This window comes from Balaenoptera physalus, assembly GCF_965194825.1.
Source record: "Balaenoptera physalus genome assembly, chromosome: 19".
Lineage (NCBI taxonomy): Eukaryota > Metazoa > Chordata > Mammalia > Artiodactyla > Balaenopteridae > Balaenoptera > Balaenoptera physalus.
The window spans coordinates 47,717,731-47,733,882 of NC_138900.1; the positions used below are offsets into that span (position 1 = coordinate 47,717,731).

The window sequence follows — 16,152 nt, forward strand, 5'->3', positions numbered from 1 at the left end:
TCATTACACTGCTGATTCATTTGTCTCATTTTTTGCCCTCTTCTTATGCTCTTTGTGCAATAAAAAAAAAAAAAAAATGTTATCACTGACTTTGAATTTGCACCGTAAGCCCCAATCCTCCCTCCATCACTGCTGGAGACGGTCTCCACCGCCAGAGTCGACTCTCTTCAGATGACAGCGGCTCTCTCTCCTGACCCTTACGCTTTCTTTCTCTCTCTGGGGTCTGCTGTGCTTTCCCAAAGCTGCCTTGTCAGTGTCCTTGTCAGCCCCCATGTTCAGACACAAGCTGAAATCATTGAAAATACTAGCTTCCCTTCTCCAAAGAGTCCAGCCCCTGCTTCTCTCCCAATGAACGCAAACTGCAAGGCTCAGGACTCCCCCTTTGTTAATTAGGATCAAACCTCACTCTCTGCTAACCCAAAGAAAGGAAAAGGCAGCCAGTCAAGCTAAGAGGCTGTAAAAGAGCTTCCTCTAATCCTCCCAAAGCACTCGAGAGAAGGCTTTCAGCCAAGTCAGGGTCATTTAATGTATTCTGCTCTGGAAAAGATATTAAAAATGATTAAGTTCATTAGAAAAGAAAGAAAAGAAACCTTGTTAAAGCAATGACCTCTACCCGGCAGCTGTGTTAAAACAAGTACCTTTCCTTGGGATCTGATAGGTGTTGGAAATCTCGATAAAGGTATGTGGAAAGGCAAGACCCACCCACACCAGGGAGTGGGTCTTTCTGCCCAGCAAACCAGCAGAAGTGCCTCAAAGATCAGAAGCAAACAGCACTGTCGTCTCGGTGCTGAAGAGGAACCGAAGAGGATGACACGGTCTCTGTCCTCAAATATCTTCCAGTCTGGACAGAGAGATGAGAAAATATAGAGAAAAGAATAGTACCCGATGGGCACACAGTGGACACAATAAAAGGATCCCTGGTGGGAGGACTTCTGTGCTAAACCTTGGAGGAGGAGTTGAATTTGGAGGGGCAGAGAGGATATTCCAGGTAGAGAAGAATATTTTGAGCAAATGCAGGAAGTTTACAGAAAGGGAAATGCAAGTTTGGCCCCATGGGAGATTGAGTAAAACAGATTGAGTCCTTAAGAGCTTAGACATGAACCAATGAGCCGTGAGGTTGTTCCAGCATCAGGGTGAGTGTACTTTCACCTGCAAGAGGATGAGCGCGATCACCTCTTAACTGGCTTGGGATTCCCAGAGCTCAGAACCCTCCAGTTTCTATCACGCCTCTCCCTGCCATTATCTTTCCTCCCTGGATTACCCCAAGCAGTTTTCAGCTGGGGACAGTGCCCAACCACAGGGTATTTGGAAATGCATGTAGAGCACCTGGCATCATCACTAGGATTGGGAGACACAAGTGGCCTTACGGGTGGAGGGTAAGAATACGAAACGTCCTCCATCGTTCAGTGAAGGGCTGTCTCGACTAATTGGCAATAGATGCCCAGTAAGTTGTGCCAAATGTGCTGATGGTGACAATGATGACAATAATAAAACAACAATAATAAAATCACAGATCGAATCCACTGTTTGATTGAGAGCTGAACTCAGGTGTGTATGAGTCAAAACCTATCTCTTGACACCATGATGACAGCCTATGCGGATCTTGATGGAATACATGTCAGCCTGGCATTCCTGGCTACAGGGACAGCAACGAGACCCAACTTATTTCCTCTTCTTCCTGCAACTTTCAACTTGAGAGTTAACATCTTAATGGATGAACCATCAATGTAAGAGGCCTCTCTAAAAATTGGAAATAGAAGCAAAGGGGGTGTCATCTTGTCCTCTCCCAATAGTTCCGAAACCAAATAGAGACGCAGGGACCCTGTATGACAAAGAAGGCATCATGGTTTGCTGCTGAGGCTCAGCAAAGAATGAACGTGACCCTTACAAGTAGGAGAAATAGGGTGGAAGGGAGAGGGTGGGTGCCTACATACTGGAATGACTCAAATAATAAAGATGCATGGGGACAACTGTAGAAAATATTTAAAACATGATATTTGTACACTGACCACTGTTCCTCTCACAACTTGAAATGCACTCTGACTCAAGGTTTGCTGAACTTGCAAGAGGAAGAGGAAATTTCTCATTACTTAAAGGGGGAGGTCAAGATGCACCAACATGGCGAACTGAACATCCTGGAAAAGTTTTAAGGAAGCAGCAAAGATTAGCAAGAGGGTTATGTGGTCCTGAATGGCCCATTCAGATTGGAGCAGGACCTGGGCAGTGTGACTTGATTTTGCGAAGGTGAAACTAGTTCAATTTAAGCAGTACCTCAGGTCCCTAAGCAAGCAAATTGGAGATCTAGGCAATATCTCCATTCACCCATCCAACCTATACTACTGAGCAGCTTACTATGTGCCAGGATTTTTCTACATGCTGTTGATACAGTGAACTAGACAATGTCCTTACATCCTCAGCAAGAACCCAAGTGTGAAGCTGAAGTTAAAGCTGATGCCCTTTTGGATGCCCCCAGAGACTGTGGTGGGCACAAGGAAAGGATGATGTCATGCGTGCCCAGTGAGGGGACAGTTAAGAATCACCCCACAGCCCCGGATGGGATTGGCCTGGTCTTCATGGGCTGGAGAATGCAGGTGGGAGGAGGGTGACCAATCATCCTAGTTTTCCAGGAACCAAGGCATTTCCAAACCCAATGGACTTTCTGTTTCTCCAGGAAAGTCCTGGATAAACTGGGATGAATTTGTCACCCTATGTGGGAGATACCATCTTTTGCAGTTGAGCAGGGCTGGGTAGAGGAAAGTTGAGAGCCTGAGCCCAGCCTGGGTTTTTTGTTTCACTCCAACTCCAGTCCCCTTCCCGTGTGTTCCCACTTTCACCATGCTCCTCCCCCTTGGCTCTGTTCCCCCATTTCAGGCCTTGAGACTTCACCATGAGCTGTGAACCTGGTTTGCCCAGATGAAACCTCTGAGTCATATTTGGCCACTACTAGCAGTTTACTAGTGCCAGCACTACCACTACCACTTACACCAAGATAACTACCATTCGTTCAACACCTAAAACCTTGCGGATAGGCGCTTTGCATAGCTTATAGTTAAGATCCTCATAACTGCTCTAGAGATAAGAATGACTCCCAGGGTAGAGTCTTGGAAATTGACTTCCCAAGAGACTCATGTCCAGACCTGTGCACAAGTAGGATGCCCCCCGCTATGCCAGACCTTGGAACCCAGTAGCACCCACCCAACTAGGCCATCCTTCCACTCCAATCAAAAACAAAGACTTTTCACAGCATCGCCCACATTTGTACTCTTCTCTGATGACTCAGAATGCCCTTGGAAGCCAAACCAGGGAAAGTCACCATGTGGTGAAATACTCCCAATTCTACTGGCTCATAACCTCGCTCATAACCTTCGCTGTGAAAAAGTCCTTGAGGCCTTTACAAGTAATATATCCCCTTACAGCAGACTTTGAGAAATGTAACTCTTCCCCAACACCTAAGACCCTTAGGAGCACATAGAGAATTCCCATCATCAACTACACTTTGTATCAGGCATAAAATGTAACGCGGCGCATCCAATGTCTGAGATTTTCCTTCTTGAGAAGACCCCGTAATGCAACTCTTAGTTTGTACCTTTATGTTTCCTTTAAATAAAGAAAGGGAATTAAGGTTGCATCATAAACTCCATGCCCTTCAGCTCAGTCTTTCTAATGACCATTTACAGATGAAGAAACAGAAGTTAAGAGAGGAAATAAATGTTCCTTGAGCGAGGTCAGGCTAGTGAGGAAAGAAGCTGGGATTTGAACCCAGGTCTACCTCTATTAGATATATTTCTCTATTAGATATACAGTTGACCCTTGAACAATGTGGGAGTTAGGGGTGCCAACCCTCTGCACAGTCAAAAATCTGCATATAAGTTTATAGTCAGCCCTTCGTATCCGTGGTTCCACATCCACGGATTCAATCAACAGCGGGTCGTGTAGTACTATATTAGATATATCCTAGCAATGGGTCTGTAACCCATTGCTCTCTCCTCTTGACCTATTCACTCCTGCTCATGATGGGGTGAGGTGTGAGGGGGCGAGAGAATCACTGGGGTGTTTTTCAAAACACCCATGTCTTAGCCCCACCTTGGTTCTGCCTTCTTGAAAAGTTGCAGTGATCTGCTATCAGACCACACGGGGTAAATGTATATTATGAAAAGTTTCAGAGATGATTCTGATAATGTGATTCCTCACATTGGCAGTTGAAAACCTGTGCACTAGACCACATCGTCTCCTAGCAGCAGGAATTCCTGACTGGAATGCACAGATGGACATTTAAGAATTCCATGAGCTCCCTGAGAAACACGAAGTGCTCTGTGCATGTACCACATGCATTATTCTATAATTTTCACCAGATTCTTAAACTAGTCCCTGCCTCAAACTTAGAAAGTACTCCTTTGGAGAAAATGTGGAATTTTTCCACATTCCTAAAGCAGGAATGTTAATTCTATCCTTTCCAGATTAGGCAGGCCCTGGACACATGTAATTTCCAGCCATTATTCAGAGTACTCACTCGGCTTGCATTTAAGGGAATGGTTTCCCCGGTTTAATGTAATGTTGCTATTGGCAAATAGATCACTCTTAGAGTCATCGAACCTGCCAACTTTTATATCCACCAAGGTAAAAAACGTTCATCAGATTTTGTCTTTTCATTCTCTCAATGGGCTTTAAGAGATTTCTGTCTGGGATCAAAAGGCTGGCTGAATACAGGCCATGCATAAAGTTTTGTGGGTTAATTAAGATGATCACTAACTGCTCGAGCTCACTCTTAGCCTCATGATTGGTAGGTAGAGAGTTTGCTTCTATCAGACACAGTTGCCCCACTGGGATCACCCTGTGTGCGTGGAATGGCCAAGCAAACACAAGACCCTCACAGGAAACCTGGCTGGGTTTTGAGCACTGGTCTTGGCATTTGTCACCCCGATAAGGTGCTTTTCTATTGGTTTGGCCTGGTTAAACCATTGTGGTAGGAATTTTTGTTTAAATATTTGTGGGCAATCCTATTGCTGTTTTAATTGCTTCCTTATATTCTCTGCTGGTATGTTTCTTTTTCACCAGTGGTTATAGCTATACCTCTACTGTATCTCTTTCCTTCTCCGCAGTGTCCATCACCACGTTCATTGATCCAAACACTTACTAAGCACCTGTGATGTGCCCGGCAGACTGCTAGGCACTGAAGAATGAAAGTGAGATGGGACATATGGTCTCTGTGTTCACGGAGCAACTCGCAGCCCAGTGGGGGAGACAGAGACATGGATCAACACAGTGTAGTAAGAGCTTCCGGAGAGTTAGGTTGCCCAAAGGAAGCAACACTGAGTCTTGAAGGTCCGGTAGACATTAGGCGGGTGAATGGGGAGCAGGTGGAGGAGAGGCTAGCCAGGCAGAGGAGGTGGTACACAGGGAGATGGGCAACAACAGGTGTGTCACTGGCCACGCCCAGCCCATCTCACAATGGCCAGAATAGAGATGGCTTGCAGATCACACCAGCATCACCATCCCTCTTTAAGAAATGTAAACAGTCTCCAAGAGGTTAGTTGGCTTGCCAAGAAGCAAAGCTGCTATTATGGGCTAAATGTTTATTGCCCTTCCAGATTCGTGTGTTGAAGCCCTAACTCCCCCTTCCCCCACGCCGTGCAATGGTTCTTTTTAGTGGGGCCTTTGGGAAGTAATTAGGCTTACATAAGGTCATGAGGGTGGGACCCTCATGATGGAATTAGTGTCCTTTTAAGAAGAGAAAGACAGCTTAAGGCAAGCTCAGGTCACAGCCATGGAAAGTATGGACTTTGAATCCTGACTCTTGATTGTCTAGAGACTGATAATTGAGGTGAAATGACCATTTCTTGCTTAACGTACTAAATTTTCAACAAAATAAGGCAGCTCCTTTTGGAAAACCCAGGATGACCAATGACAGAGAATGATATGTGATAGGAGCTTTAAACTCCATATTTTATACCCAGGGTGAATTCCTTACAACTCTCCAGGCATTTCCCCTAGGAAGGCTAAGAACCTCCACCCCTTAAAAAGCTTGGGGTAGGGCTGGGGGAGATGGGCAGAAGAGGAGGGATTCCATAAGGAACCTACATGGGAGATACTCCCACCCCAAATGCCTCCTAGAGTGCCCATCAGAGTTTAACTCCTCCAGTTGAAAACCTATTCAACTTTTAAATTTTGGTTACCACAGCATTTTCCAAGGATTTTGATCTCAGATCTGCCTCTAAAATATATCTTCTGTGTTACCGCTGTTGTTTCTGGTTTTATTGTTTTTGTTACTTTGATAGTAACACTATTTAACAACCCAAGGATCCCAATTTAGGAAAACTGCACGAGACCAGTAGAAAGACCTAGAGACACATATTCACCGGCCAAAAATTAAAAGAAGGTAGCATGTCAACAGCTGCTATCCCTCTGTGACGCATTTCCATTTATTTTCATTTTTATACTCTTCTGAATTTCTAAGGCTTCGAATTTGAATATTTTCCTTTCATAATTCAGGGGAAATTATTTCTTGATCTGGAACCAAATAAATAACTATTTATGTTACTCGAGGACACTTCCTACTGCTGTGCCAGTTGTAGAAACTGAAATTATTTATTTTTACAAAGATTTGGGAGCAGTTTTCAGTAGTTTGAAGATGCTGAGAAATGGAAATGCAGGACATGTAGATATTCTTTTTTTTTTTTTTTTTTTTCCTGTTATCAGTGGTGCTCAAAGTGTGGCTCCTGGACCAGCAGTGTCACCTGGGAATTTTGAGACACAAAACTTCCCCCAACACATCTGCACACATCTCTACTGAATCAGAAACTCCAGATGGGGAGTGTTTTCACAACAACAACAACAAAAATGCCCAGCAGTTTGAGCATCGCTTATACTAGGCTTAGAGCGTCACAGGTGGGCTCTCAGTTCTGGAGGCGGCATGATGATCCCGACTTCCCCCTTCCAGCCACCTCCCCCATCAGTGTATCCCCGGGTCAGCAGAGGAGGGGAAGCAGCCGTCCCCTAAGCTGATTCTTCCAGGTGTCTGTGAGGGGTAAAGTCGCCTCATTGTCTCAATCAGCCTTCAGCTGTCCCTGCTTTCATTAGTCAAACTGCACCAATCAGCAAGCGGGTCCAACAGCTGTAGAGCAGCAGGTGCAGTAATGAGGAACTTCCCTAACTGGGGTCGATCCCGCCGCCCACCCCCCCGCCCCAACCCTCATGGCGGAGCCCAGCCCTGCAGATGCATTTATACAGCATGAGGTGGGCCCTTCTGCCCCCTGACTTCATCGAGGCCTCTGCACGGTGCCCGTACTCACACACTAGCAGGTGGGAGATCTCAGCTGGGATGCAACCCAGAGACCATTGCTCCTGAGCCCCGCTTTTTACAAGAAAGAATCTGAGGTCCACAGAAGGGAAGAACAGGGCATACCAACACTGGAATTCAGAATTCCTGTCCCTCAATTCAAAGCCATTTGCAGCACCCCCTAATGGGAGCTGAATATTCTTATGAAATAAATACATGTAGCAATGAATCAATCACCACCTTGTTATTGTGACAGATATAATGTAATGAGTAGATATCTATCATGCATCATTCACCATTTCAAATAAGGCTACCATAGAGGACAGATTGCAAATGACACAAAACAGCCCTGAATTATGCTCTTTTCCAGGGCTGTTGTAAGGATCCCTGTCTGCCCTTTGCTTAAATCATAGCAATCAGTAACCATTTTACCCCTGGTCCTTTCAGTTGCTGCCAATTCATGATTGAAGCAGTGGGAGGTGCTAGGAAAAGACAACTGGCTTCCAGCAGAACCAGACCTACTGCTCACTAACCAGTGTGACCTTGAACGTGTCACTTAAAATGCCTGGCCTCAGTCTCCCCTTCCTTGAACCGCAGGGGTTAGTTAATAATCTTCAAGGGACTTCCCACTGACAGTAACGCACACGTAATACCTACTTCCAGTTTGCCTACTTGGGGCAAAGAGAGATGCTTCCTGCAAGCCCACTGAGACAGGCCAGCTTCTGTGTGCTCAGACCTCCTTGTCCCCTCCAGCCATCAGCAGCCCCCATCACAGGGCCTGATCCCGTGGAGGCTCTTGGGAGTCAGAAGTCCTGACTAATTTGCCTGACTGCCCAGCCAGCCTTGGTGGGCTCGTTTGGCATTCCGGCAACATTTGGCTCTGGCTCGGGGAGGAATTGTCCCTGCCCCTCCGGACGGCCATGTTGGATACTCGGAAATTAAAGATGAGACTACCGAACGCTGAAGCACCCCTCTTCATCCAGAGAACGTTGGAGACACCTGCCATTTACAGCCCTAAGAAGAGCTGGTCCCCACTCGGGCAGCCAGAGTCAGTCTTAAATTACCTAAAGAGCCTGAGTGTGGGGTCTGGGCTCCATTTGTTTACAAAATAGGCACTTTCAAAGGCCCTTTACTAGGGACTGGCAATTCCCAGGTCCCCTGCTATAGGCTGATGCATAATGCATAAGATGCTGGGAAATGTGTATTCATGAGGGCGGCTCGGCTTTTGTCAAAAAGAACTGTGAAATATTATGATGGAACGATTTTCATTTTGCCACATTGTTTTTATAGTGCATTCATGACTGGGGATTGCGGGCTTTTCGAGTTTTGTCTGGTGCAGATGTCGCGGTGCCGAGAGCTGCTTCAGACGCCTTATTTTCCAACTTTGTTGCTGACAATTACATGAGGTGGGGGGTGGGGAGGGCGGCTCTCACAGGGAGACAAAGGATATATGTCCTCAAGTGATCTTGCCCTGAATGCATTCAGGAGGGTGGGAGTGAGGAGGGAGGGAGGAGGGAGGGAGGGAGGGGGAAAGGAAAAGAGAAACTGATGTATGGAGATGACTCTTGACGCCAGGGCTCGGGCTCGGGCTGCCCTCCTTGAGGGAGCCATTATCTGCATTTTACATCTGAGGAAATGAAGGCCCAGCAAGATTGAGGCACTTGTCTGAAATCACATAACCAATGGATGGTGAGGCCTGGGTTTGAACCCACATCAAATGCCCAAGCTTACGGCCTCCTCCAGCTCCAGGCTACCAGGAGAACTGAAGCCGAGGACGAGCATCCTCTGTCTGCAATGCATCTGAGAGACCTGGGGGTGAGAGGCGCACATGCGGCCACCGGGTGAGGAAAACACCGAGGCCCCCATCCCGGGGAAGAAGGGCTGGGAGTTCGACCCTGAGCTGGCTGCCAGGCACCCGGGCACCCACGTGTCGGGAGGTGGAGGAACTTTCTGAGACTCCACCGCTCCTACCTTCTGGTGCCTGTATTCTAGCTCATCCTGCCACTGGGCTGCCTCCTAGTCCAGAAAACGCTGAGCCCCTTCAAGCCCCTCAGCCAGGAGGCAGTGCGTTCCCAGAGGCAGGCACAGGGGTATAATTTTCCCTGGATCCCCAGGGCTTGCAAAGCTCCAGGCAAGGTCAGAGCACAGGCTCCCACACCTGCTTCAAATGCACCCAGCGTGACAGAAAGGCCAGGCTGCAGGCAAACTCTGAGACACAAGGTGGGAGAAGAATCCATCCCGGGACAGTCAGGGGAGCAAAGCAAGGAAGAGAGACAGGAGTGGCCAGGGCCTCATGGCTGGAGAAAGACGTGAGTAGGCACAGCACAGGGGTCTCCTAAGGCCAGCAAGTATTCAGAGCCCTGAGTGGCTGGACGTAGATCAGGGCAAAGCAAAGAGGAGAGCAGGGACTGGAGGGGCGGCACAGGCACAGGCACAGGCGGGTCCCCCGAATGGAGGGGTGGCACAGGCACAGGCGGGTCCCCCTCGCAGGCCGGGGCAGAGGCAGAGCCTCGAAGCCCAAACTGCAGGGAGAAAAGCAGGGCTTTCGGCTTCAGGGAGCCCGGGAACAGGAGGTTCCCGAGGACCCACCGCCCCTCCTTATGGAGACGACCCAAGTGGCTCCGTGTAGGGGAGCAGAACTCGCTTCCCCAAAATGTCGCTCTGGCATGTGGATTACTTTGAGCTGAAAACAATCAGGGCCCGAAAGACTTAGGAAGAAACTTTGTCCATCCCCCTAACTAAAAGAATTTAGCTAGAGGGCCTGTTCCCAGAATAGCGCTATCAGCAGAGACACCTGCGGAGATTACGGGCTGCGGGTTGTGCGGGGAACTCAGCAGGGGCCTGGAGATCAGCGTCCTCTCTGTGTCCCAGTGTCTCTGCAGGGCCCAGCAAACATTTATTTACCAAACATTTGCTTTTCTGTCTCCATGTGAGTTACTTTCCTCCCCTTTGAAGTCCCAAACCACTGCCCCCAACAACCTCATCTGTCTTTAACTGCAAGTGGTATTTAAGGTGAGGGCTTCAGCCATTTTGGCGAGTTAGTTTTCCTGGCTCTCTCCCACGTATACATGTTATCAAGCTTTTGTTTGATGTCCTCCTGTTAATGTGTCCCACGTCAACTTAATTCTTAGATCAGCCAGAAGAACCCAGACGGGTAGAGGACAATGTTTTCCTCCCCAGCTTTTGAAAGTCTGGGGAAGAAACAGACACATGTGGAGATGATGACGTGTCTCCTGAGAAGTTATCAGGCTGGGAGTCCATGGGGATCTCCAGACACATTCAGAGCCACTATTCTTTTCCACGCTGAAGTCATCATTATTCCAGAAATCCTGTCCACAGGGCGATGAGCTGGGAACTTCCGGTGCTCAACCACTAGTGTCAGGGCGGTGATCTCCTGGCAAATCCAGCCCCGCACACCTCTCTGCCCATTTCTAAAACAGAGCGAACTCTTTCTCACTTGTGGGTCTTTGCACTGACTGTTCCCTCTGTCTCCAGTACCCTCCACCTACCTCCAGAGCCGGTACCTCCTCAGCCTTCAGATCTCGGGCTATCTAGCCGGTTCTCTCATCCCGGTGTTTCCCATCAGAGCGTGCTGTTTGGGTTCGCTGCTGCTGTGGTGATTGCTACTGTCTTGTCGTCTGTCTCCAGCTGTGATATAAAGTCGTGAGAGCAGGGATCAGGCTGTGATCTGTTCACCCTTCTTTCCCCAGGACCCAGCATCATGCCTAGGACATGGTCAGAGCTCAGTAAATGTTGTGAATGAAGGAATCAGTTCACAGAGTGTTATGCAAGAACATTAATAAGCCGTACCAAAAGGGCTGAAAATCCGACAATTTGCTCTCGTGCCACACAGGGCACTTCTGCCTATTTGGATAAGCAAACCAGTGCCAGGGGCAAGTTCCGAAGCACGAGAAAACAGATCAAAGCTCACCACCACCAAGTCCAAGAGGTGGCCCTGACCCTTCTCCCCCTTGGCAGTCAGGCAGAGTCTTGTCAAGGATCGGAACAAATGTGGTTTCAAAACCCCACGCTCCCAGGTACAAGTTTTGTAACCATTAGCCTCTATTTTCCTACGTCAGCACAAAGGAGAGTGAAGTCATCTGCTGAGATTGCCATGAGGATGGAGTTAGAGCAGTGTCCCCACACCCACTACCCCAAGGAACGTCTGGCAAAAGTCTGAAGACATTTCTGGTTGTCACGACTGGGGTAGAGTCCAGGGATGCTGTCAAACACCCTAAAGTTCACAAGACATCCTCCACAACAAAGAATTACTCAGCCCAAAATGTCAACAGTGTTGAGGGCCAGAAACATTGCGTCAGAGATATTGCAGTTGCACAGGAAGCCTTCGAATCCATCTCTCTCCGTGACCAGATGCACCTGCAGGCCACTAACTGCAAAGGTCTGATCTGCCTCGTCTGAATACTCCCTGACCGCGCCCCCAACTGGCCTCTGCCCACACCAGTGTCTCACCAGGAATCCCTGTTGTCTGTTTGGGCTGCTATAACAGAACACCATAGACTGGGTGGCTGAAGCCACAAACACTTACTTCTCACAGTTCTGGAGGCTGGGATGTCCAAGATCAAGGTGCCAGCAGATTCAGTGTCTGGTGAGAGCCCACTCCCTGGTACACAGAGGGCCATCTTTTCACTATGTTCTCATACACTGGAAATGGCAAGGGAGCTCTCTGGGGTCTCCTTTACAAGGACACTAATCCCATTCATGAGGGCTCCACCCTCATGGCCTCATCACCTCCCAAAGGTCTCCCCTCCAAATCCTGCCATATTGGGGATTAGGTTTCACTATATGAATTTGGGGAGGATACAAACATTCGGTCTATAGCACCCACCTTCCGATTGTTATTAAGATCCTTCTTTCACACCTGAATTCAAATCTCACTGCAGAGAAGCCTCCACCTGTTTTCTGTGCTGTTAGCCTTGTTTGTCCTACTGCACTGAATGTCCTCAGCGGCACAAATTACAGCCTGCCCGCCGCTGAGGCTTTCTCCTCCCTGTAGCCATCCTTAGGCCTTAGCACCAGCTGTTGCCTCCTAAGGAGAGAACTTGACTCATGAAAAAGGAGAGGGTTTCTTAGGCTAGCAAATCCAAAGTCCTAATTGTACGGCTTCTTCCTGATTGTCTGGCTTTTCTCATCTGCAAAATGGGCACCACTGAATCCATGTGTCAGGCTCTCCCCAAGCAATGAGACACTGTGACATGTTGCTTAGAGTAGGCAATAAAATGCCACTATTTCACAGGAAGAGCTTAGTAGAGCCTGATCAGCTGAATGTTAAATCCAACCCTCTCTTTTGAGCAGAGTAAGGTTTTTGTTTTCTAATTCCTTGAGAGCCAAGCATATTGTCAGGTAGGGGAGGACAGTATCAGCCTTCAAGGTGTGTATCTGGAAGAGGTCATTTTCTTCCTGAGATATCTTATCTCTTTCATCTCTCTCCCTATACAAAGTCAAAGGGCTTCTCCTTTCAAAACCTGGCAGAGGTTTTGTGGCGTGAATTCCCCACCTTTCCTGGTCTGATCACACCTCCTGAGTGCGAGCCTGCCACCTGGGAGAAACCCCAGGCCACCTGGGGAAACTGCCATTGCCAGCTCTGCACTCCACTTATAGCCTGTTTATGAGAGCGAGGAGGGTCTACAATAGTCATCTCCTAAAGAAACAAAGGAATTCACAGCTCTGGACTCCCAGTTGTAATTACCAGGGCATCCAGTGATTCCAGAAGGAGAATGTCAAAGGGGCTGACGGCTCAGAGTGTGGGGAGGAAACATTCACCTCCAGCCACTGCGGCAAGTCCGGCAGGGTCAGGGGCATAGACCCCAGCTCCCCGGGGATCCCCCAGGACCTCCTTCCTCTAATTCACAGGCCACTGTTTTATGAAGTTCATGCAGAAACATTGAGCGAGGCGGAAATGTGCTGGCGGATGAGGAGTAGAGGGTGCACCCATTTTATTTGCTGGGAGGACCACTCAGGATGTCTCAGACAGGTCCTACTTCTTTAGAGTTCTAGTCTTGATGGGGAGTAAGGAAGGATGGCATTCTATCCCTGAACAAACCCAGCACAAACACATGTTTCAGAGCAGGCTTCATGTGCCCCATTCGATTACACTGTTGGGTTCCAGAAGGTCCCCAATCCTTTCCCTCCACTTCTGCTAAAGTCTCTCCATTAATTCTTGCACCAGAAGCCATGTGACCAAGCAGAAGACACCGTGAGAACTTTAGCAGCTTACCCTCAAGATCTTGCTAATATGTGCAAGATAGGGGACCACGTCAGGAGGCAGCCAGGGTCCCATCCCTGGGAACATCAAGCAGAGGAGAGCTAAGAATCTAGGAGGAGACAGCAGAGGGCTATAGCAGAGACTAATCCACAGACACGGCAATGGCTATCTGAGGAGGCCAGCTGACAGCAGCAGCTGAAGAATATTTTATTTCAGTGACTCAGAGTTTCACCGCTGCTGAGAGGCTGGTCACAGCTAAGGCTCATCAGGCTTAATATATGAAACATCATCCAGAAAGCAGCAGACAAAAAACAGACACAAGGCTGATTGATACCAAGGACGGCACGAAACCCCAGAGACCGGGCTCTACCGGGCAGTCTGCTCTCGCCCCCTCCTGCCCCATTGTCCCTGTCTGTGACATGGGGAGAACAGTCTCTGCCTTGCTTTTCTATTGTGAAGATCAGAGTAGATGAGCATTCAGAAAAGGTGAGCTAAACCCTTAAACACTGAAGGAACTAAGGAATTATGCTTAGAGGATGAACATTTTAGTACTGCTTCTTCTGGAAGCTTCCCTGACCCTCCCTGACCTGGTCAATCCCTGCCATTAGCTCTCAGAGTACCAGGTCATCCTCCTTCCACTTACCGCGGTTGTCATCCCATATTTCTCCATCTGATTCTTTAGTTTGTGTTTGTCTCACACGTTCGATTGTAAACACAGAGCAGGCAGGAGCCGGGTCTCTTTGTGTTTGCTGTTGTTGTTCGTTCTTACCATGGCCTCCTGGTGCAGGTCCTGATAGACGTCAAACGCCTGAACAAATGAATAAGCACAAGCTCCACGGTGTTGGAAATGAACTGCAGCAAACTGCCCCCAATCATTCCCGATCTGTCATTACAAAGGTGTCCGCAGGCTTGATAACCAACAGTGCGCCTCTCTTAGAGACCATTATCTCTCCTGAAATTTAGCAGGTTAATGAAGGTGGCTGGTATTTATTCTATTTCTTGGGGCTACAGAATCTTCCCTTATCTGCAAACGACTTAAAAATATTGTGCAAGCATCCTGAAACGTTAAGCGACTTTACTAGGTTTGCTCTTAAAGAGAGAAAGGGAAAAAAAAAAAAAAAGCTGGTTTTGCATGTAGTTTCCAGCAACCACATTTATAAAAGCAAAGCCTGAAGCTGGAACTTTGGGGTGAGTTTTAAAAGAAATGTGAGTACTGTAAGTTAAATACTACTTTGTGCCGGTGGCACAATGCATGGTGATTATCAATCCTTAATTATGTGGAAATCTAAAGATCTGTGGCCCTTTAATTAAGAGTCCAGTGGTTTCCAGCAAGTATGTGTACTACTGCTATTACATTCATGGGGTAAACTGTGCTTTGCGCTCTCCTGCCATTTCTTATGAACAATTCCATTTTCTCCAAACTTTTTGAGCAAAAAAAGGTCCCAGAACAGTACTTTTTTTTTTCTTTTCTGTGTTCCTTGTCCCAGGTGAAATTCCCCCTCTTTCTGCAGTGAGCTTTGGATAATGGCCTCATTAACTGGGTTACATTCCCATTTGGCAGGGGAACAGGTGGGCAGCACAGAGGTAATGGCGCTCAGATGAGAGAGCCACAAAAAGTGAATTGTTTAAAGGCCCCAGATGATTAAACAATTACTCTCTCTGTAGTTCATATTTTAGAGCAAACAGCATGTATCCTAGACTGCATTTTTCCTCGTCTCGGAAACTCGTCTGCCTCTGCCGGCTGTGTGTCGGTCCCCTTTCTCCCCGATGAAATTTCATCCCTCCAGGAACTGTTTGTTAGCAGAAGCTGCTGATCTCTGGCCAAATGTAAAACGCCTGCACTTTCTGCTTCTCATCGTGCATCAAACCCTCATTTCCAAACACGATACCCTTTTCCTGATAGCCTGCTGCACTCCACTGCCTCTCTCTCCACACTAATTCAGAGGTTAAAGCTCCTTCGCTTTGTAACATTTACCAAGGGTGCGGACGAGATGGCCTCCCACTTTAAATGGATTTCCAATTTTCAGAGGCCATTATTCAGTTCCCCGCTCCGATGTCCTCGTCCTTGCCGCTTTTGAGTGTCGGTTATAGTGGAGTAACGGAGCACCTGTACGAAACCAAGCCTCCCGAAACTGGATGTTCGGGAACTGCTGAAATCCCAGCATCGCAACTGGGAGTTTTGGCATCTGGGGACTAATCGTGTTGCTGAAATGTGGCCCGATCTGAACACTGTAACCAGAAACAACGAAGAATATGTGTGTGTGTGTGTGTGTCTGCAATAACACAGGCACTCGTGACCTGAAAAAAAGTGTCTTTATTGAGACAAAAGGAGCAAATTGTGTTTTGGGGGCTCCCCCGAAAAATACAAGGTGGTGTGTCATAAATTTGGACCAAGTTCAAGTTCCATACAATTAGGGGCGGCCCCAGAAATCCAGCCCAAGTGGAACATGAAACTGCAATAAGGTGTGTTCCTGCAATCTGTTCTACTCGAGGCAAGAGTCTTGACCCTCACACTCAGGTGATGGTGCTTCCACCAGGTCTCTATCTACACTGAGAGGGGATCCCTACCTCTAGCCCCTTCCTCAAGATGACGAACGGATTTATTGAATATGCTGAAGTTCACACGCTGGAAGAACTTGATTCATGTGACTCC

The 16,152-nt window shown here is 47.8% G+C and overlaps 1 protein-coding gene and 1 long non-coding RNA gene across 2 annotated transcripts in view; one reads left to right on the forward strand and one right to left on the reverse strand.

Annotated features, from left to right (window-relative positions):
- Positions 1-16,152, reverse strand: part of LOC309649477 (uncharacterized protein) — a 664,470-nt gene that overhangs the window by 166,305 nt on the left and 482,013 nt on the right. The window contains exon 9 of the mRNA XM_082439534.1: positions 10,786-10,924. The gene's annotated coding sequence lies outside the window, so the exon portion shown is untranslated. The remainder of the gene's footprint in view (positions 1-10,785; positions 10,925-16,152) is intronic.
- Positions 1-16,152, forward strand: part of LOC309649497 — a 431,245-nt gene that overhangs the window by 49,065 nt on the left and 366,028 nt on the right. The window lies entirely within an intron of this gene.